Genomic DNA, 22,733 nt, shown 5'->3' with positions numbered 1-22,733 from the left:
GTTTAGCATCACACATTATCCTTGAGATTAGTGAAAGTTAACACAATCATGTCCTGAGAAGATCAGGATCTTCAGTTCTTCTATGGTATTTTCCCTCAGAGGGGCAATAATAATCATCAGCATCCCCAATTTTAAGTGATACATTTTTATTCTTATTTTTGACATTTTAATCTATGGCTGGTATCTACATTATTTTAATTAAGGCACTAACTTGCTCTCCCATCGTTTCCTCCTGTCAGGCCACTTAGACCTGGGCTACTGAGGAGTCAATGCCTTGTTTTCTTGGCCTTTCTCTTGTCCATGTGTCAGGCTTTCAGAATGGTGTCTTCCAGTGAAAGCTCAGAGAGTATAAACACAAAATGGGTGTCAGGAACTTTCTAACTGTCCCGAAAGCAGTATCAGTGATCATTAATAGCCAAAAAATGATCACCATTCCTTCTCGGCCTTTTGACTAAGATCAAGTATAGTATTTGTCCTTATCAGTTTAATATCTGACACATCCTCCATCATAGGACAATATACTAAATGGATTTTTGGAGCAGGGAGATGGAATAGGAGCTTGCTCTGTACACTCCATGCATCAACATGGTGTCATGATACTTCTAGGAAAGGTGCACCCCCTTGGGGTTAAAAATCACAAGTTTGAGGAAGACACTTCCAGAAGGGGCTGTATTGGTTCCTTTGGGAAATGGTGGCAACACCTGGGACACCCAACAGTTAACAAAAAAAAGGAGGCAAATCAGCAAAGCACTTTAGTCAGGTTGCTTTGCTCAGCCCACCTTTCTTTTGATTTGAATATATCTATACCATCTGTTTGGTTGGAGTGTTTGGGCAAATTCCCTGAATTTCGTTCCTTCTGCCCTTGCCTTAATCCTGGACCTCTTTTGCCCTCCTTATGACAACACATCTAAAATTTCCCTGTCTTTAATATCTCTTCCTCATTCATCCTGCAGAGGATGGCCTTTGCCTTTTGAAAGTGCAGTTCACATTTGGTCTTATTCTTGCTCAGACACCTTTGGCAGCAGTCCATCTCCAAGTCATGGCCCCACTTTACATCTGTACCTGTTTCTCTGGGTTCTTCCCTCACACACCCTCTGATCCAGTCCAACTGGTACCCTTTGTGTTCCCAGAACATGCTGTCCCACATCCATGCTCTTATGAATTGAGTTCCCAGCATCTAGATACCTTCTCATTCTCATTTCTCCTCCTCAAAATCCTACCCACTTTTCAGGGCCCAAGTAAAAATTGATCTCTGTTATGGAGTCTACACCCATATTTGTGGTTAAAGAAGTCTCTCTCTTGCTTCTGTTTGTGTAGCACTTTGTACTAGTCATGGTGTGCTTTGTGTCTCATCTTCTCCACTAGGCCACAAGCTCTTAGGGGGTAGTTGTTTGGTGAGCCTTCCTGTCCACCTCCCGCAGTGCCCAGCATCACACCTTGTTGAGCAAAGGTGCTTAGAAATGCCTATTGGGCAAAATTAAAAGCAGGATGTGACATCAACTGTACAAGGACCTTTTCCTTGAATTAATCTGGAAACTAAAAATAGACTATCCTCAGAATGATTAGATAATGTACTTGAGATAAACTACTTATGTACAACCTAAAAGTGCATTTAAATGTTCTTTCTTTCTCTCTCTCTCTCTCTTTTTTTTTTTTTTTAGAAGAAACAGTTCCTTCAGATAGCTGATTTTGAAATAGATCTACGGGACATTTTATTTATGTATTTATTTATTTATTTTTTAAAGATTTTAGTTATTTATTTGACAGAGACACAGCAAGAGAGGGAACACAAGCAGGGGGAATGGGAGAGGGAGAAGGGCTTCTCACGGAGCAGGGAGCCCGATGTGGGGCTCGATCCCAGGACCCTGGGATCGTGACCTGGGCCGAAGGCAGATGCCAAATGACTGAGCCACCCAGGTGCCCCTCTATGGGGCATTTTAATGGTCTGCATTTTAAAAAGATAGTCTTAAATTCCCTAATCAGGTAGGAAGGAAGGTTGGAATTATCCCTATAAAATGTATTCTGATTTCCAGTTTCCAAAAAGGCATCTGAAATAATAGGTATTGAGTGTGCCTGGGATGGTGCTCTGTAGGTGGCTTCATTAGCAATGTCCTAGATACAGTTTTGCATCTAGATTGGTTTTGTTCAGGAGAAGCACAACTTTTGTTGGAAAGCCCAACTGCTGGTGCAGCGGGGCAATTGGAATGAGTTCTGTATGAGAGAGATCCTTCACAGAGAGAATGTGTATTTTCATCAAAATTCTAACTGCGTTGAAACTGTCATTCAAAGAGTTAACATCTGTGAAGAATAAAAAATGCAATGGAGAGGTTTCAGGCAAAGCATGGGGAGACTGATAAAATTATCAGTGAATTAAATTCAGACAGATGGCTTTGGAAAGGAATGAAGTACGCAAACCTTATGTAGAGTGTAATGACTCTCACTCTGACAGGGGCTTTGTCAACAGGGTAAGCAGGTTTTCTTTCTTCCTTCCTTTCTTTCTTTCTTTCTTTCTCTCATTCTCTCTCTCTTTTTTTTTTTTTTTAAACTGGATTTTAAAGCAGTTGGAAGTCAAATTTTTCTCCTTTTCTGAAGTTGTTATTTAGTACCTAAACAAAAACAACACTAGCTTGTAAAACCACCCGGACAGCGTCAGACTCTGAAGTTTCGGGTGTAGGTGTGCAGCACCTTTGGGTAAAAATAGATAGAAGGCGTATGGGAGGCATCACGTGTGTTGCTGCTTCTCACTGCCCTCAGATTCACTGCCCACATCAATAGGTCCTTGGCAGTTAAAATATTTCTACAGAACAGAGGCCAGTCATTAGCTGTGCTTACAATAGCAGGATAGCAAGGGAAGCTTTCAGTCATTCAACACACACACAGAATAAAGACACAAATAGACTGATCTCTGCTTTTAAAAATTTCGGTTCTTACCATTGTTTTTGGTCAAATTAAAAAAAGATAGCTCTTAGAAAGAGTATCCCATTTGAGACTATCATTTTACATTTAGACAGAAATGGTGAGAAAATGATATGTTATTCCTCTCTCAGGATTTCTTTTTCCTTGTGGTTTTTATTTTGTCTTCACTTATTTGGCTCCAGGGGCCCCCTCTTTCAGGTGCCAGGCCCCGGCATATTCACGCTTGGATGCGGATGGCCAGGCTGCTTCTTAGCAATGGACTTTGCCTTTGTTCCAGACCAGATGTGCTGTTTCTCCCTGGTAACAGTTTGCATTGTGGTACCTTATTACACGGTGCTCTGTGGAACTGGTGCCAGGGTAGCCTCCAAATCAGCCAAGAGCAGCGCTGAATCAATGAGACAGCTGGCAGCCCCCCTAGGGAGGAAACGTTTTTACCTTTTTGATTCATGCAGTCTCCGCTAGTTCAGATCCAGGATGCCATGAATGATTTTTCTTAGCGACAGGTGAGAACAAAAAAGCTTTGTAAACCTAATTCAATAGAAGCTGGAGACTCGGTGTGCTATTGATTAAAAGGAGAAGACGATGAAGGGGAAGTGTACACACAGTCCAGTTGCATTTTCCCCATAATCGACTTCTGTGCTTCTGCCTGTGTTGGAGCTGTCAGGTTTGCCAGGAGGAGAAGCTTGAAAATCAGGAGTATTGTGTTTATTGACCTAGGGTGAGGATTTTAATCATTTTTGTAAGATTGCATGTTATCTTCAAAAACAAGATTACTCCTTTTTCATTTTTTAGCTATAAAATTCACTGATCTATTGCTAACTTTGCTAAAAATTTGAGGTGACTTCAATGGGCTTGTTCACATCATCCAGGCTTTAATGTTTGGGATTTGTTTATCTATTAGGGCTATGGGTTTAGGTAAAAATCACCCACATTTACACTCAAGCAAAGGATTACAACTCAGTTTGAGTTCTCGCCCTTGGTCCTACATGTCAGCACGCTTTTTGAGTGAGCAAGAACACTAGTCCTGCACTGCCTTGTGTCCCATTGCTCTGTAAAAGCAGGCCAGTTCTTGAGCCATTGTAATCAGAGGACCATTAGATGAGGTGGCACAGTACCTGAGAGCTCCAGTCCTGGTGTGGATGAGAGGAAAAAATGTGACAGTAACAGAAGTCAGGGACCCTGAGGTATATCATCCCCATCAATCATGGCAGACGTATTGGCAAAATGATGGATGACATCCAACCACTGACCTTGGTGGGTCAGCCTTTGTCACACAAGTAACAGAATAAGTCAGAGCAGTGGGTCTACCTACCATCAAATAGGAGTGATAAGCTGTGACTGCAGCAGAGGGAAAACGAACATTAGTGTCAAATGTCGTCTGTATTTCTGATCCAGGGGGAGCAGGTACCTTACTGTTTAACCATTGAATAGGATTGGGTATTTCAGGAAGGGGGAAAATCAGTGTTACCAAGGCATGCTTGTAGTATTATGAGTTTTTCTCTTAACTAAGATATTACTTAGAGAGTAGTGAGTCTGTAGAGTAGATATTCTCATAGGGTGAAAACTGTTATAACATGGATTACTTTAAACCTGAGTATTGGCTCATATACATGCAGTTCAGCATTCAGTTCGTGACAGATGGTTTGGCTTGGGTATAGACATAATTTAGTCTGGGATTTCTGGTGATTTTCCCTTGATGGTCTTAGAATTTATCTCTCAAACAGTCTCCCAAAGCTTCACAGTTATAAATGACCTATCCCAGATCCCTTCTCTGAGTTTAAATATTACTTGATTGGTCATAGAAAGTAAGGAGAAAATTTTAATAATGAGCAGCAGGACATGTGGAGGGCTTGATGTCTACTGAGGACAAAAGAAACAGAGATTATGATCCACTTGCTTTTCCTGGGAAAGTGAGGTTAGAATAGATTGAAGCAAGATCTACCCATTTATTTTTCAGATGGCTTTATGCCATGTTGTGAGGAATTCAGTCGGCTTTATCATTGAGATCCATATCCCTAAGCCAGTGGAATCACGAAAATCCTGTCTCATCTCTTTTGGAATCAATATTTAAAAAAACCAAGAGACCCAGATATCATGTGCTTGTCTCCCCTCAAAGCCAAAAACTCAGGTTGGTATCCTGAGGAGTCCAGTCAAGGGGAACCAATCAGGTGGTGTATCTACATTTAGGGGTCAGACCTTGCATATTTCCAATCCAGCCAATTCATGTTGGTATGCACTTTCCCCCAGACATCTTCTGTGTGCTTACCACTGTGCCAGTCATCAGTAAAAAGGTTAAGGCAAACAAATGAGACATTATTTATCATAGCAGGCTTTATAAACTTTTGGAACTTCAAGAGGTGGGTACAAGCTGAAAATGCATATGAAGTCAAGAAGGACTTAGGAAGAAAAGGAGCAATATTATATGCATACTAGCTTTATTAAGGAAAGAAAATCTAGGGGTGTTTCAGAGTCAACCTTCCCTCTTTTGAGATTGGTATCAGGGAGGATGAACATATCTTCTCACAGATGACCTGATGATATAAGCTATTTGTCTGAACCAGAAGGACATTTCTTATATTCTCCAGCTCTTGCAATTGGAGTAGACACTGAGCAGCCAAAACATCTGGATCGATTGTGTTTGGCTGTGGGGACTGGTGTTTAGAGAGAGAAGATAGGGCATAAGTTGTGATGGTATTCTGGATGTGTTTCTTTCCTTTCTGGATGAAAGCCAAAGATGCTGCTAGACTGAAAACTGAGTTCTCTTGGTAATATTTCCCATTCTACTTGAATGCAGGATTTATAAGACATTGCTCTTTGGGTCTAGGTGTCATTTTGGGATCACATCATGATAGCTCTGTGTGTGTGTGCTGGGAGGGCAAAGTTGCAGGGCAATTACTCAGCTGTGCTGGGGAAAGAAGCAATTACCAGAGCACGTTTGAGCCCTGCTTGTCAGAGTGAGTTTCACTTGGGTACAAGGAAAGCATTAACTTGGGCAGTGTCTCTTTTTGAAGGCTTAATTTAGTTTTTTCTTCCCTTTAATTGTGTGATTTCAGTATTTTAACCACAATCCCTAGGCTGTAAGAACCTTTAAACAGCTCTTTATTATGAAGCAGGGCATGGGTTTTTGAAGAAGAATGAACAGGGACCTACATAATTTACAGGAAAACTGCACGATAGAATTTTTCTTTACAAAGAACATTGGGGTTACATTGGCACGAGCCAAATACCTTTTTAATGAATAGTCAGTAATCAGCAGCAGCTACAGTAAATGCTTGAGTTTTTTTATCTTTTATGTGCTATGAGTCCATAAATTAAGCATCTGATTCTGATTGCTGTCATGAATGCACACGCCTCTTGCTACCCACCCCCACTGCTCAGATCCCCTGCATCAGCTCATGCTCAGTTTAGAGCAGTGTGAAAAATGGAGGGCAAATCTCTTTTAATATGTTCAATTTCCATCCACTTTAAATGCTATAATGGAAAAAGAATGTTGACAATACACTCCACTTTCTTTTTTGGATCTAGATCACAGTTTGGGTTTTAAGACAGCAGTATTATGTTCTAGAATGTAAGAAAAAGAGTTTATGCTCTTTTTTTTTTTTATATTCAAGAGCCATTAAAATAAATTGAATTTGCCAAGGTGTCTTTTTTTTTTTTTAAGCAAAGCTTTATCTAAATTGTAGGCTTTCAATTTTCTCATTCCTCTAAGATTTTGCACATGTTATTTTCATCACTTGGAATGTATCCTCCTTTTTTCTATTCTCTGCTTCTCAGTATTTCTAATTTTAACAAAACTCCAAACAAATGCTTCAGGAAATTATTCTTTTCTCATGTCATCTACCGCCAATCCTGTTCACTTATCTCTCAATTGTTCCTTAGCCTCTGTGAAGTTTATGTGAACAGATGGTTATTAATTTATAACCAAGATCCTTTCTAAAAGTTTAAGAATATTTAAAAAAATCTAAACATATTTTCTAATTTCAACAATATTATATTTGGTAGTTATGGTTCCAGGCCAAGCAACAAAGACTATTTATCTCGAAGTATGGATTAAGTACAAATATTTAAAAAGGAGCATCAGAAAATATTATTGTGATAGTGACAATAAGATAAAATATTAGAGCTTCATATGTGCCAGGTACTGTTTTAAGTCCCTCACAAATACTAATTCATTTACTTTTCACAATATTCATGTAAGGTAAATACTATGATTTTGCCTATTTTACAGAGGTAGAAACTGAGGCACAAGGAGGTATAAGTAACTTCTCAAATTTGTGGAGCTAAGTGGTAGAGCCCAGGCGCTTAACACAAAATCCTATGATTTTGACAGCAGTGTTAAGGAAAAAAGCCTATAATATAACTTTAGTAAGTATATTCAGAAAATAACTCTGGGACCCTTTTAAGTGCTTTGTAGATAACGAGAAGGAAGAAAAAAACTTCATAAATATGGGCTATGTTAGTTTCCTCAAAGGCCCACTAGGTGGCAGTGTTGCATACTACAGCTTTGTGGCTTAATCTGCTTAACCCGGGGCCTGGGGTTTGTAGGGGGAAGTGAAAGTGAGAAATATGTGTGGAGTGTTTATTATTCAGTTGTCATAAGTTGGAGGATGCCTTATTAATGGTTGTCACTTGCTGTTATCCTTAACTTTTTTGAGCTTATGTTCTCCCTTTAACTCAGTAAATTACAGTATTTTAGGACAGAGAATATTTTGTCTTTCCACAGCTCCTGCAGTTGAGTTTCTCATACTCGGAAAATGGCAGAAGTCATTCCTACAGAGTGCAGAAGCTAAACTTTGCCATGGGAGAAACACCTTCCTGATCAAGGTATTTCGTCAGCCAAGTAAGTTTCTTACTCCATCTCAAGTAGCAATCTAAACATTATATCCACTCAGTTAGTATTGTTGAATACATGTCATACAGCATTTGGAATCCTGATTTTTACATAAGCACAGTGATTTTGTAGTTTAAGTGTGAAAAATATCCATTGTGTCATTCCATCAGCTGAAGAGAGTGACTTTTCCTGCTCTCTTTTGTATTTCACTGTTATTGCCTGAGGAGGGAGCAACACTGAATGGAGGAAACCCAACAGAAGATTTGGGTAGAATGTAAATACTGTGGAGAGGTGAAGTGTTTAACTTTGCATTAGGTAAGCAGAATTTCAGCAAGTCAGGATCAGCAAATTTGTGCGATGTTCTGGTAAGCCACTTCCCGTCTGCAGCGCACTCATTAATTTTCGGAAGCCTGACAGAATGGCTAAAAGGATGATCAATTTCAAGTGTCACTCCTGGCATGTTTTTAGCCTTATGTAAAAGAAGTTCTTGACAAGGAACCCTGTTAGTGCCCTCAAAATGTCTCCTATTATTAAATATTGGGAATAAGCTGAAATAATGAAACTAGCTTTTTTTTGGTCATCAGAGTGGATGGTTTAGGAGATGATGAGATTAGTGTCTATTACTTACTATTAGGTAGGCTTACTTAAGCACTCAAACCAGCAAAACCTTGAGAGAAGTAGACACATTTCAGGAGAGCTACTTTTCTTTAATGGATTTGTTTGGAACAAATGGGATATCTCTACTCATTTTCCAACTGATTGCATAACATTGTTACCTAGCAGATAAAATCCTGTCTCTCTTCCTCTTCCTCCCTATCTGTTTTTATTCTAATATGTTGCTTTAATCCAGGGTGGGTAACTGGTGTCACTGGAGCCCCTGAGCTGTCCCTGAGGGAGTTTTAGGTGGCACTGGAGGTGTCTCTCTACCAGAAGGACAGTGTCTTTCTCTCCTTGTGTTTGCTTCTCTCTTTCTCCTCACTCAGGTATTTTTTCCCTTCTTCCCTGGATGTCACATTTTTCTCCTTTTCCTTTTGATAACACTCTCTATCCTTAAATCTTTAGGCCAAATCATAGGCAGTGTTGGCCATTTTGATACCTGTTAGCACTAAAGCATTTGCTGATGTTGGTCTTAATTCCCTTTATAATCTAATATTTGGTGAATTGATTTTATTTCCAATGTGCTTGGTGAAAAAAGGGGAGAAAGTTACTACAGAACCCAGGTGCAGAATCTCTACGGCAGAGATGTGGAAAATTCTAAGAAAGATACAGCCTTAAGGTCAGACAAACATTGCGTGGCCCTGTATGTGGCTAGGTAGTGGGCAGACACGAGTGCCTGCCCACAGGGGCCAGGTGGTTAAAGCAAGTGAGTGGCACAGACTTCGTAAGAATGGAGAAGAAGGAAAGAGCATGTAGGCCATGTCCTGCGGAAGAAAGAAAGAAAGACAGGGAGAAGGAAAGAAAGAAAGGAAAAGAAAAGAAAAGAAAAGGTGTTTGCAGGCCCAGAGTACCATAGGCAGCTTATTTGTAACTCCTGCCATAAAGTAAATACTATGAGTTCTGGAAATAGAATATTGTAATTTTGTTACACCTGGGAATCTTAATGTTACCACAGTGTTCCAGCAGAAGTTTGAGCACAGTTTTCTAGATGAATGTTCATCCACTCAGTTAAAACTCTGTAACTCATCAGAATGTGAAATTCTGAACTAAGTTTGGAAACAATAAACTAATTAAACAACGTCACCTACTGTTAAAATACAAAGAGTTATTAATTTATAAAGCTAATTGGATTGGAATCCAACTAAACTCAAGCCAGAGTTACATTCTAATTGCTCTTTTACTTTAGAAAATATCAAAGACCACGAGATGATATTTTTATGGTGACAGTTCTTAACAATCCATGCAGGTCTTCAGTAGAAGCCTTTATGAGAGTAGTGGTATTTGAAAGAATAAAGTGTAACAGGCCAACTTTGTGGAATTGACTCAGAGTGCATTAGAGAAGGAGTTTTTAAAGGACTTTTAAAAACATGGGCTTTATTCCATATATACTAATACCTAATAGTCTCATTATATGTTTTTTTTTAATTTTGTTTTCTGCAATGTTGTCTGAAATACAGATTTGACAAATTGAGTTGTTCTCAATACTTTGAAGCAGTTACGAATTGTTTCCTTTGTCTTAATAGAGCTGTCAGGCTGTTTATAATCATGTTGGCTTTGATGTCTATCAAGAATTGACACACAGAGAGAAAGTTGGGAGGCCTGTTTGACATGACACTCCCCCATAGATGCAAAGTGACTGACTTACCCAAGTGGAACAGCATGTAGAGACAGCGTGACATGAAGTAGAGGATGCTTGATTTTCTAGTCCAGATGCCCACAGATGTTTGGGCATTGCACTGTGAACACTTCCTCTCAGATGTTTGTCTTCAAGGAGGGCCTCAGGTTGTGGGGGTTCTTCCTTTCATAACCTACGTTAAAATAACCTCAAACAGACCTGTGAGTCATATCAGTTTTCCTCTTTGGTGAGTTTCCTCTAGCTGTTACCTAGCCTCCTGAAACTGTGGCCTGCCGAGTTTCTTGGGAGTCCTGAGCACACCCAGGTTCCCTGTTCCTAACATCCTGTCAGGAAGTGTCAACTGCAGCTTAATCCCCAATACCGAGGATTGTCAGAACGCTAATCCCCACCCACTGTGGGCTCTCAGTAAAATTAAATAACTCCCAGGAACGGTGCTGAGCCCTTACCCAGGACTCTGGAGGTCTGCATGTGTCAAGGTTAGTCCCCTGTGGCAGTGGGCTGGGGAGTCCTGAAACCACCTGCCTTTGGGCCACAGCTGTGAGGAGCCAGGCTGTACGGGACATCCCCACTTTCCAGCTCAACGCTGCTACTGGCCTTGAGCAGATGCCTCTCAGGGCGGGTGACTTTTACCTCCTTGGGCTCTGTCAGTTATGCATTCCACCTAATGACCTTTCCTTCATGTCTCTTTACTTGGTGCTCATTTATGGGTGTAAACAGTGTCTCATTATCAGTTCCCTCGCTTTGGGTTTTGCCAGCCTTGTGTCAGGCTACAGTCTGTCAGCAGCCTGTCACCTGCAGTTCAAAACCAATACTCCTGCTCATTTTGCCCACATACATCTTTCTCTCTGCCAGTGGATGGAGCCTCAGTGCCATGCTTAAGGTGCCGTTGTGTGGTACAAAGGAAGACAGGGCTAGGAGAGGCTCTGAACTCAGTCACCTGTCAAAGATTATGTCTTTATGAGGCAGTTTCACCCAGGCTTTCCTATTTGGCTTGTAGTTTTTCCCTACATGCCTCTCACCCTTCTTGTCACTTATCCACATGCCCATCAGAGAGAACCGTGGTAGCTATTAAGTGGATTTTAACTTGAACAACTGTAGGACTTGAAAGGTGAAGGTTGGTGGCAATACTGATGCAGTGAGTGGGAAGAATAGGCAATTGCAATTCACTTGCCACCCATACACCTCTGTGGGGAAGATGATAAACAATTGGCTTGAGAGAAACAGTCATAAGGCTCCTTTAAGGGTTTATACAAGAGAAGAAATAATCTATTTTGTTTTGGGTAAGGCACATTGCTTCTGAAGCTGATTGGTCTTGTCATATGACTATACTTTCTTCTCTTCAAATGTTTCATTTCTCTCTCTCTTTTTTCTTACTAGATGTAGAAACCTACTTCCTACCTTAATGGCACTGAATTGAGTAAAGCTGCATTTCCTTGACAGTAAAAAAGTATGCACCATAGCATGTTGCAAGCCAATATGTGTGTGCTGTGCATATATTTCATCCCTGGACTTCTGTCTCTCTGAGCAATGAGTGAACACACACACACACACACACACACACACACACACACACACACTACTCCATAACAATCTCTTTGTCATATCTGCCTAGATAGGTAATGTCTTATGTAAATAAGTCTCTAATTAATTTTTATGACCTACACAGGCTTCTGCAATTCTTTTCCTCAGCACCATTGTGTACAGAGTTAGCATAATATTAAAGTTCTTTTAATAATTTTTATTCTTTACTCTGCTATCCTATTTCCAATCTGTAACACTTTAAAAATCTATTTTTTTCTTTTGAAACCTTTTTTCCCCTTAAACTGGAAAATTTTATAATTAGGTGGTGGGATAAAATCAGTAAAATAAAAAAGAATCTCTCAAGATTTAACTTCCTATGTGCTATCTTTGGATAGTGATTTGCAAGGTGCCTGAGAATGCATGGCCTGAGAAGTTGTTTGGACTGCACTTTTTTCAGTAATTGAAGTAATAGTTCATGTGTGGATGCAGATTAGAAAGTTCTGTAATAGTTCCCATTTGTTCATATTTTTATCCTTGCTGCCAGCATCTGCTTTATTTTCTGACTGCATTTGTAAGTATTCTGTAGAAGCTGTATGAGAATTTAACCTTCTCTCTTCCAGAGGACAAGGGAATGCTAACAGATGAGGCTCTAATGGGGTCTTTTTGCATCTTCCCATTTTCCCACCAAACTGTGCATTTTATCCTGCTTCAGTGTTATGATTCACATGGAGTAAGGACCCAATTTCATTCGTATTACCTCAGCCAGGTATATGCACCAACAGGCATGTGCTTTTTACACCAAGAGGAGTTCTCACTGCTCATTGCAGAGAACTTCTTTTTAAAATTTCCTGGTAGTAGGATTTTTATTTTAGTCTGGAAACACAAGCATTCCTCTGGGTTCTTTTTGTGTGTGTGGAGCCAAAGCAAGTTTCTAGAAGTCAGAAGCTGTGCCTTCCCTTTGCTTTGTTACGGGCAAATTGTGGAGGTTTCTCATTACAGATTGTGCACTTGGCATCATCTTTACAGGAGCGACAGACCTTTCCATTTAGTTACAGTATGTGTTTCCGAAGACAAATTAAATCTTTTCTGCTGAGAGCAGAGAGATCTTTTTCTTCCCCCAGCCAGAAAAGATCTAGTTAGCTTATGTTAATAACAGAATCCCCCATGTTATGGCATGACTTTCTCACTGTGCATCTTCTGAAATACTCCTCACATGACTGGATGTAATCAGGAAGTGGGTAGTATGATTAAATAGTCCTAATTTATGTTGGGGGCAGCTTGGAGCTAGAAGCTTCAGAAAATATATGTAAGAACCTCTCATATTTCTGGTATTTTAATTAAACAGTTTAATATGCACATTTCCCCAGAATTTGATACCATACTCCACCCCCTAAATATCCACTAAATATTCTATGTTGTATTTACATTGAGTTCTCATAACTGACCAGAAATTCTAGATGAATTCTACACCAATTATCAGGAGAATAGTTAAAAGCATCCAGAGGGTGAGGTTGAAGCAAGGTCAAATTAGAGGCAAAGGCCTGGTGTGATCATCCCCATACATGTCTTAGGTTAGGTGCCCCCCAGCAGCAGACCCCCAAGATGAGGATTAGCATAGGAGTGATTTGCTAAAGAAATGACCCCTGGACAAACACAAAGGAGTGATGGAACCAAGGGTGTGATTCCATGCTAAGATCCAGAGGAGACTGACTTTGGTCTACCCCACAGGGAAATACTTGAGGCAAGAAAACTGGGCTTTTCTAATCCTGTACTCCATGAGCTAAATACTCTGAGGGTGAAGCAAGCTGACTCAGTAGCTTGAGGGCTGTATTCCACAGAAGAATAGTAAGTATTATCCATTGAAGGTTAAGGCCCACTGCAGCCAGAAGAGGCCACTGAATCAGCAAGGGGCAAGTGGGCAGAGTACGGCACAACCGCATGCTCTAAATCCTGTGAGAGCTGGTTTGGGCTTCATAGTATCACTTGGATGTTTCCTTAAAGGTGAATTATTTTCCCTTTAGTTAAGCCTACTAGGATACGAGTCCATTAGCAGGAAGCTCGAATGCTAAATAGAAGAGATATCCTGGAGCCCAATTCAATCTGCTTTCAAGAGTTGATTGTGCACATCTCTTCCTAACTTCTTGTTCAGGGATGCACTGGTAACTTGTCATCAGCTATGGTGGGAGTGTTCCCATATGGAAATTTGAAATTGCCACAGATCAGGGCTTTAATGGGGGGGGGGTGGTAGGGAGGGAAGCTGGTAGTTACAGTGATTACCATCATACCACCCTGATGCCAGGCAAAAATGTTAATAGAGAAAAGATATTACTAAAAGTGAACATTTATTCTATTAAATACACTAAATAATGTACACAGTAAATAACATTAAATAATGTATGTGAAAGCATTCTTATGCGTGAAGTGCTATATAAATGTAATTCTTGAAATCACTTGTTGCAACATATGAGACTTATAACATTTCTCCCCAGTGCAGCTAAACTGGCAAAATACTGTAAAAATAATTGTGAAAAGGTGATTCTTCAGTTGTTCTGATATAACTGTTGCTGCTATTAGGCTAGAGCGATCCCAGAAGAGAGTTTAGTTATCGCTTTCTTCTTCTTTTATTTCCTTTCCCCGAGATGTCTGGTTAATTGCATTATGACTCATGTCTTCTATTTTTGCTTCTCTCATAGGTAGATATAAAATGTTTTATTGGGAGAGGTCACCACATAAACGTGTAATACTCTTTTCTGGTGGATATTGTGAGGAAAATAGACTAGTCCAATAGAAAGAAACCACAACAAAAAAACCCAAGAATTGCCAGCCTGCCCGAATATTTTATTTTTTATTTTATTTATTTTATTTATTTTTAATTTAATTTATTTATTTGACAGAGAGAGACAGTGAGAGAGGGAATACAAGCAGGGGGAGTGAGAGAGGGAGAAGCAGGCTTCCCACCAAGCAGGGAGACCGATGCGGGGCTCAATCCCAGGACTCCAGGATCATGACCTGAGCCAAAGGCAGACGCCCAACGACTGAGCCACCCAGGCACCCCTGCCTGAATATTTTAAAGGAACATTCTTCAAACTTTAAAAAAACCCAGCAACGATTTTTTTTTTAAGTGCTATGTTATGACACCTTGTTTGAGGGATGGGGGAGGTCACTTCAGTTCATTTAGCAGCCCCTAACATGCCATGACTAGTACTCAGGCCCTGGGGAATGCAGTGAAGAAAACTGCCCTGAAAAGATTGATTCATACCCCCTCTCCCATTCCAGAAAGTCAATGAGTCCTATTTGATAGCTGAGATTTTGAAAGCTCAAGAATGGTAGACACAATCATGCCCTCCCTCCCAAAAGATGTTCACATCCTAATTCCTGAAACCTGTGAACATGTTACATAGCCAAAGGAGCTTTGCAGATAAGATTAAGCCAAGGATTTTGAGATGGGTAGATTATCCTGGATCATCTGGATTGGCCTAATGTAAATTACAAAGGTCCTTAAAAGAGAGAGGCAGGAGGGTCAGTCAGAGAAGGTGTGATGATGGAAGCAGAGGTCTGAGTGATTGGAAGGGGTGATGAACCAAGGAATGAGGTAGGCTGTAGAAGCTGGAAAAAAACAAGGAAGGAGATTCTCCCCCAGGGCCTCCAGAATGAGCACAGCCTGGCCAACATCTGTTTTAGACTACTGACCTTCATTCAGAACTGCAAGATAATAAATTTGTGTTGTGTTAAGCACTAAGTTCGTGATACTTTGTTACAGCAGCAATGGGAAACAAACACACCAAGATTCTAGGCTCTAGTCTCTCCTCCAAAGGTACCCCTTGGGCCTCCTTTTTCATAGTGCTGTTTGGTGATTCCCATGAGCTAAGCAGGGACAGTAATAAATGCAGCTCCAGAGAGGGATGCTGCATGTGACTTTTAATGAGCTTAAAAAACTTTTCTGCATTGATTCATTTATCCCAACAGATCTTTTTTTTATTAGAAACGATTTTATTCTAACTTAGCACACAAAAACATTAATAGTTTCTAATATATGAAGTCTTTTCAAATTTTATTATCTTCCTGCTAATCTGATTTTTACAAGATAAGCATTTTCTATTATAAATGAATTAGGTATTCATTATGGAAAATTGGAAATAGAGGGAAAAAGAAAAAGCATCCATTTTCCCATTATCAGAGAAAACCATTCAACATTTTTTCTTCCAATGTTTTATGCACAGTTTTTATATTTATTGCACTTATTTAATAACATTTTGTGTCCTGCTATTTTTACTTAACACTATATAAATATTCACTGTATGCTTGTGAACTTATTGTAACTATAATTTTTTCTGTTCTCCAATTTGGATTCTTGAATAAACCCAAACGCAGTGAGGGGTTCTTGCATGCAAATGTAAAAAAAAAAAAAAATCAACTCTGGCTAATGGAAACAGAAAAGAATTATATTGAAAGGGTATTAGGTGACTTACGGAACTAATGGGCAGACTGGAGAATCAAGGGAGATGAGATGTAGCCAAGATCATGCTGCTCAGGACACTTATGATCGTGGTTGTGGGGCTTTCGCTTCTGACTATACCATCTTTCAAAATTGCCTCCAATACACAAAGAGGCCCAAGAAGCATTGTGCCAATCTTTGTGGTAGGGGGCTCCCTGCATAGCATAGTAACCTTGGAGAGAATATTCTGATATTGTCCTCTATAAAATTCCTTAAACAATCAGGTTTCTATATTTTTAAGGGATTTATATGCCACTTTGTGATATGTAGGTATCTTCCCAAGGTTTCTAGGATAACTTCTACCTTGATTTCCAAATCATATCAAGATATCATCCATACAAGGGACAAATATGATGTCTCGTGTAGGGATGTGATGTTCAAAAGTTTGTTTTGTACCAAACTGTGGCATGGAGCTAGAGATTTCATAAGAATCTGAGGTGGGATGGATAGTAAAAATATACTATGTTCCTTGCCAGATTATAGCAAACTGCTCTGGACTTTTCTGCTTTTAGTGATATATAGAGAGAAAGACACTTTTTAAAAATTAAAAGCTACATATTAGATACCCAAATCTGTGTTTATTTGCTTCAGGAAGGGCAGCACATATGGAACAGCACCTTCACGTAGAGCAACCAACTGATGAAGTGAGCATGTCGTCACTACCTTAAATTCTCTAAGACCCTCATGTCTTCTGCACAGGCTAAACTGAAAGTTAAATGGAATTTTCCATGTATTTGTTCCACAAATATGTATTAAGTACCTAATGAGTGCCAGGTCTATTCTTTTTTTTTTCTTCCTTTTTTTTTTTTATTATGTTATGTTAATCACCATACATTACATCATTAGTTTTTGATGTAGTGTTCCATGATTCATTGTTTGCGTATAACACCCAGTGCTCCATGCAGAACGTGCCCTCTTTAATACCCATCACCAGGCTAACCCATCCCCCCACCCCCTTCCCCTCTAGAGCCCTCAGTTTGTTTCTCAGTGTCCATAGTCTCTCATGGTTCGTCTCTCCCTCCGATTTCCCCCCTTCATTCTTCCCCTCCTGCTATCTTCTTCTTCTTCCTTTTTTTTTTAACATATACTGTATTATTTGTTTCAGAGGTACAGATCTGTGATTCAACAGTCTTACACAATTCACAGCGCTCGCCATAGCACATACCCTCCCCAATGTCTATCACCCCGAGTGCCAGGTCTATTCTAACCTCTGAGATTGCTAAGCAAACAAAAGAGTTAAAGGTTCCTGCCATCATGTAGCTTATATTCTCATGGGAATCACCTCGTCTGCATTTTTCTGGTTTGGAGGAAGACACTCATCCCAGAGATTTACTATTTGGGCAGAGAGGGAGGGTGCCAGGAGCTTCCAGGTAGCCCTTCCTGTTCTGCTGGCACTTTCTTTCTTTTTTTTTTTTTTAAAGATTTTTTATTTACTTATTTTGACAGAAAGAGACACAGTGAGAGAGGGAACACAAGCAGGGGGAGTGGGAGAGGGAGAAGCAGGCTTCCCGCGGAGCAAGGAGCCCGATGCGGGGTTCGATCCCAGGACCCTGGGATCATGACCTGAGCTGAAGGCAGACGCTTAACAACTGAGCCACCCAGGCGCCCCTCTACTGGCACTTTCTACATTTGTTTTCAACCTTGGTACCACCTTGAGGGACATTTTGAAAATTTGTGGGTGCATTTTTGATTGCTGAAGTGATTGATCAGTGCTACCAGATTTAGTGGACCAGGGCCAGGAATGTTAGTCACCCTGCAATGTGCAAGGCAGACATCCACAAGAGAGGATTGTCCTACTCCTGCACAAATTGCAAATGATACTCCAGATATTCTATAGCCTAAACTAATTACATCCTTCACAAAAATACTAATTATGTTTGGACAATTTTGATACTCTTTGAATTTTCCAGGAGTATAAATTGAAAGTTGATTTTACTTTCTTTCTTTGGAACTTTTTAAGGCTTGCACACAATTTTTCAAAATCACAACAATGGCAATACTGCTTCTGTCCCTTGAGTTACCAACATGACACACATATGTCAGTCTTCATTGGCAGCTGTAATATTCACAGGGATTCTATGTATGGGGCAAGCATCTGACTAATTCATTATGACTTCTAATGTAATCATGAAATTGCATAATTATAAATTAATTTCCTTTTATTTATTCTTCATATTATAGGTAGGCCATTCTGTTGTTCTGTTTAAAACTGTGTGTGTAGATTGGTTATATTTATGAATTTCATTCCAGGGAAGTAAAACAGGCTTTTAAAAATGTTTCTCAAGTTTTATTGACTTGAGATTCACCACTTCTTTGGTTCCCCAAATCAAGGAGCCAGGAAGGGGATTCTGTCAGCTGATGAGTTGGTAATGGTACACCCAGGATATAGGGAAATAACCATGTTATTGCATTATTACTTGGGTTATTATGCCCATGATATTTTGGGAGTTCCAACAGGACTACTGTGATATTCTTTTTATTCAGAATTTATCTGTATTTATTGGAAGACCTACATAAGCCCCAACTAACAGGTGAACTCCAGTGGTGCTCTGGGTAGCTAAGATTCGGAAGTTAGCTTTAGCATGTGACCAAAAGTCCCCAGTGCTACAGGTCCCCTTTGAAGGCCAGGGGGAGTGTTCACAGTGAATGCTTCTATTGAGTCCTCCTCAAGGACACCCTACTTCCCCTTTAGTTAAGAAGCTCTTCCCCCATGAGGTGTTGGGATTGCTGACACTTGTGGCTCAGGTTAGATCTCTCTTCACCAGCCTGGAGACTTACCATTTATACAAATTTAAGAAGCACTTTGGTGATCTGCTCATATATTTTGGTGCTATAGACTTCATGGTCAGTTGATCTCTGTCAAAGAGAAAAAATGCAAGTCAGCCACTCCAATTTTCACCCTGGCCCTCCTTTTGGTTTGTGGTAGCCTCTCTTGTGTCAGGTGGCTCACCAGTGCCCCTGAGTCTCTGTCATCTCAGGATCCTCCCATCCTCAGAGCATTCAGGGGCTCCATTTTGCTGCAGTGTCTCCCTCAATATCCTAACCTTAGGCAAGAACCATTTAAGTGCTCTTCAGAGACGCTGGCACTCTCCTCACCACATATTTCTCAAGGCCTTGGTGAATGGTGTTAGGACCATTCTTGAAGGACCTAGAGGATTGGTGGTAGATGAGTTGCACATGATTAATCCATTCCATTATTGGATTTCATGAGCTGTTTGCATCTATTCCTATTTATAAACCAAGTTATTTTTTTTACTTAGCATCTCAGCTTCATTTAGTGTTGCCCACTGTCATGTCTGAGTTTCAGGAAAAGCCTCCAAATGCCAATTAAAACAGATTGTAACTGCTTGAATTAATTTCTCAAATCTAGACTCTCTAGCGAACATACTTGTGCTGAGTATACTTGTTTGAGCACCTTCAGAATTCTTTCCACACATATTCCCCAGACTTTTCTGACTTTAAATTGTAGAGTCCAGAAATTCTTTTGGTGTAGAATCCTTTTCTACAAGTGTTTGACTTTGTGATTGTATTCCCAAAACATGCTGGGATCTGACACTAGTTATAAAAGGTAGTGGTAGCAAGAAGCGAGGGATAAAGAGAACTGGCTTTTTCTTGCAAAACAACTCTTTATATGAGGTTACTAGAGGGCCTTCACATACAGTAGGGACAGCTTCATCACACAAAGGTGGCAGTTGAAGGTTTAAAGTACTTCGAGTTCTCCAAATCTTCCCCATATGTACTAGTCAGCTTAGGTTGCTGTAACACAATACCGTAGACTGAGTGGGTTAAACGACAGGAATTTATTTCTTACAGTTCTGGAGGCTGGAAATCTAAGATCAAAATGCTAGCTGATTTGGTTCCTGAGTGAGAGCTTTCTTACTGGCTTGCAGACAGCTGCCTTCATGCTGTGTCCTCACACAGCAGAGAGACAGCGAGCTCTCTGGTGTCTCTTTCTGTAAGGGCACTAATGCCATCATGAAGACCCCACTCTCATGAATCATCTAAATTTACCTCCCTAAGGCCCCATCTACAAATACCATCATACTGGGGGTTAGAACTTCAACATATGAGTGTTGGAGGGAAATGATTCAGTCCGTAGTGCCATATATCCTCAGTGTAATTTTCAAAGTCCAATTACTTTCCAAAATTAATGTCCTAATTTTCACATATGACACAAGATGAGCATATGAATTTAAATGGTGTGATTCAGTAATTTCTAGGATAAACATTCTCAATTATTGTTGATTTCCAACTGTCACCTGGCTTTTTGTGTCACACTTTGAATATTCAAAATTCCAGGTGTGAGTGTCTAATTGACTGAGCCTGTGTTGTAGGCATGTGCCCTCAAGTCACGAGGCCTTGAATTCTTTACCTCTTGGGATTTCCCCGAGATGGGAAGGATGTTCAGGTGCTGAAATCCCAATTGTTTTCTATAAAGATGTTCAGATATTTTTCTTCAATGTTCTTGCTATTTTAAATGACACTGATAAATAGCAAGGTTTTCAGTTATTTCCTGGATAGAGTCTCTGAAGTAAAGTTTTGAGGGTGTCGAAGTTTTTGTAAAAAAAATTTAGGATGTGTGGTATATGCTGTCAGATTGGTTTCTAAAATTTTATACTAATTTATTCTTACTCCAGCAGTGTTTGAGTTGTTCTATTTCACTGTATCATTTTCCCCACTGACCTAAGATATTTCCTTTTCTGTCAACAGTCCATTAATTTTTTTCTTGAAAAAAAAAAAAGACTTTGTGTCTTTTAAAGAAATTTAGTGGGGCGCCTGGGTGGCTCAGTCAGTTAGGTGTTTGACAGCTCAGGTCATGATCTCAGGGTCATGAGAGATTGAGCCTGGAGTCGGGCTCTGTGCTGGGAGTGGAGCCTGCTTAAGATTTTTTCTCTTATTCTCCCCCTACCCATCCTCCTCTTCTCTCCCCCTCGCCCCAGGCATGATCTCTCTTTCTCTCTAAAAAAAAAAAAAAAAAAAAAAAAAGGCTTAAAGAAACTTAGCATTTCCCATGCCAAAAAAAGAGAAAAAGAAGAACAAAACAAAACAAAAACCCTCCTCAAGCCAAATAACATTCATGTAAATTTACTCTTGGAAGAGCTACTCACAGCATCAGACCAATTTAGATATTTCTAGATTTTCCAGATTTAGCCAAGGTACACCCTTGCCATCCCTTTATGTCTTACTTGGTGCCCTTATTTTTCTTATGATGATTAAAAATTCTGAAAGGTGCTTTCTTTTGGATTGCATGTTTTTTGGCTCTGAGGAGATACCTCTCTAAGCCAATACTGGGAGTACCTGCTAGGTGACTGCTCTATATACAATATCATGAAAGACACAGCAATGGATGGAGATGCTGATTGGATTCAGTAACAGGAAGGCTTTTCATTTCCAGATGTTTTTTTATAATCCTCTTTTCATCAAGATCTTTGTTCATCTATGTATGGTGGACTTGGCCATTTCCCTTAAACCTGTGTCCAGGGCTTAAACTGTCAAAGCCCTTTATAAAATCCATCAGTGAAACTCTCCAGCCCAATAGTACACTTTCCCCTCTGAAGTCATTCTCTATTATGCTTCTGCTGGTTCATTATGCCCTTCTTTTCTCCAACACATCTCCACCTGTCAGCCCCACCCTTTTTAGGGCAGCTCCTCAGTGTTTCCAAGAAGATGAATAAAAGTTCCTTATGAAGCATATTTGATTATATTTTTTGTTGACTATTAACCTTTTCTTTGAAGAATTGAAACACACTTCCCACTGTGGGGGACTTTCATGCACTATGTGTCTGACCTATCACATCAGTTTGTTTTGTGTACAGCATAATGATTCAATCTTTGTATATATTGTGAAATGACCACCACAATAAATCTAGTTAACAACTGCCACCATACTTGGTTATGCGGTTTTTCTCTTGTGATGAAAACTTTGAAGGTTTACTCTCTTAGCAACTTTCAAACATGCAATACAGTATTATTGTCTCTAGTTCCCATGCTGTATATTACATCCTCATGACTTTTATAACTGGACCTTTTGTTTCCCTTCATCCATTTTGCCCACACCCCACCTCCCACATCTAGCAACCACCAAGAAATAAGTGTTGGTGAGGATGTGGAGCAAAGGGAACCCTTGTGCACTGTTGGTGGGAATGTATACTGGTGCAGCCACTTTAGAAGACCGTATGGAGGTTCCCCCCAAAAATTAAAAAAAGAATTGCTATATGATCCAGTAATCCACTTCTGGGTATGTATCTGAAAAAAATGGAATGAAATGAAAATGAAAACACTAACTTGAGGGGCACCTGGGTGGCTCAGTCGTTAAGCGTCTGCCTTCAGCTCAGGTCATGGTCCCGGGGTCCTGGGATTGAGCCCCGAATCGGGCTCCCTGCTCGGCAGGAGGCCTGCTTCTCCCTCTCCCACCCCCTCTGCTTGTGTTCCCTCTCTCACTGTGTCTCTCTCTGTCAAATAAATAAAATCTTTAAAAAAAAAAAAAAAGAACACACTAACTTGAAAAGATATACACACCCCCATGTTGATTGCAGTGTTATTTATAATAGCCAAGACATGGAAGCAACGTAAGTGTTCACCAATGAATGAATGGATAAAGAAAATGTGGACTATATAAGTATGCCAGACAGAGAAAGACAAATACTGTTTGATCTCATTTTTCTCTTATTCTGTTT

The 22,733-nt window shown here is 40.0% G+C and overlaps 1 non-coding gene across 1 annotated transcript; it reads left to right on the top strand.

The window, feature by feature from the left end:
- The first annotated feature begins 431 nt into the window (after positions 1-431).
- Positions 432-622, top strand: LOC116631188. Its single transcript, XR_004299129.1, has one exon. It is a non-coding gene; the product is annotated as a U2 spliceosomal RNA (small nuclear RNA).
- The last annotated feature ends 22,111 nt before the right edge of the window (positions 623-22,733 follow it).

Source organism: Phoca vitulina, unplaced genomic scaffold, assembly GCF_004348235.1.
Source record: "Phoca vitulina isolate PV1807 unplaced genomic scaffold, GSC_HSeal_1.0 scaffold4, whole genome shotgun sequence".
Taxonomy (NCBI): Eukaryota; Metazoa; Chordata; class Mammalia; order Carnivora; family Phocidae; genus Phoca; species Phoca vitulina.
The sequence above is the reverse complement of the archived record's forward strand: the minus strand, read 5'-3'. Positions and strand labels throughout refer to the sequence as shown.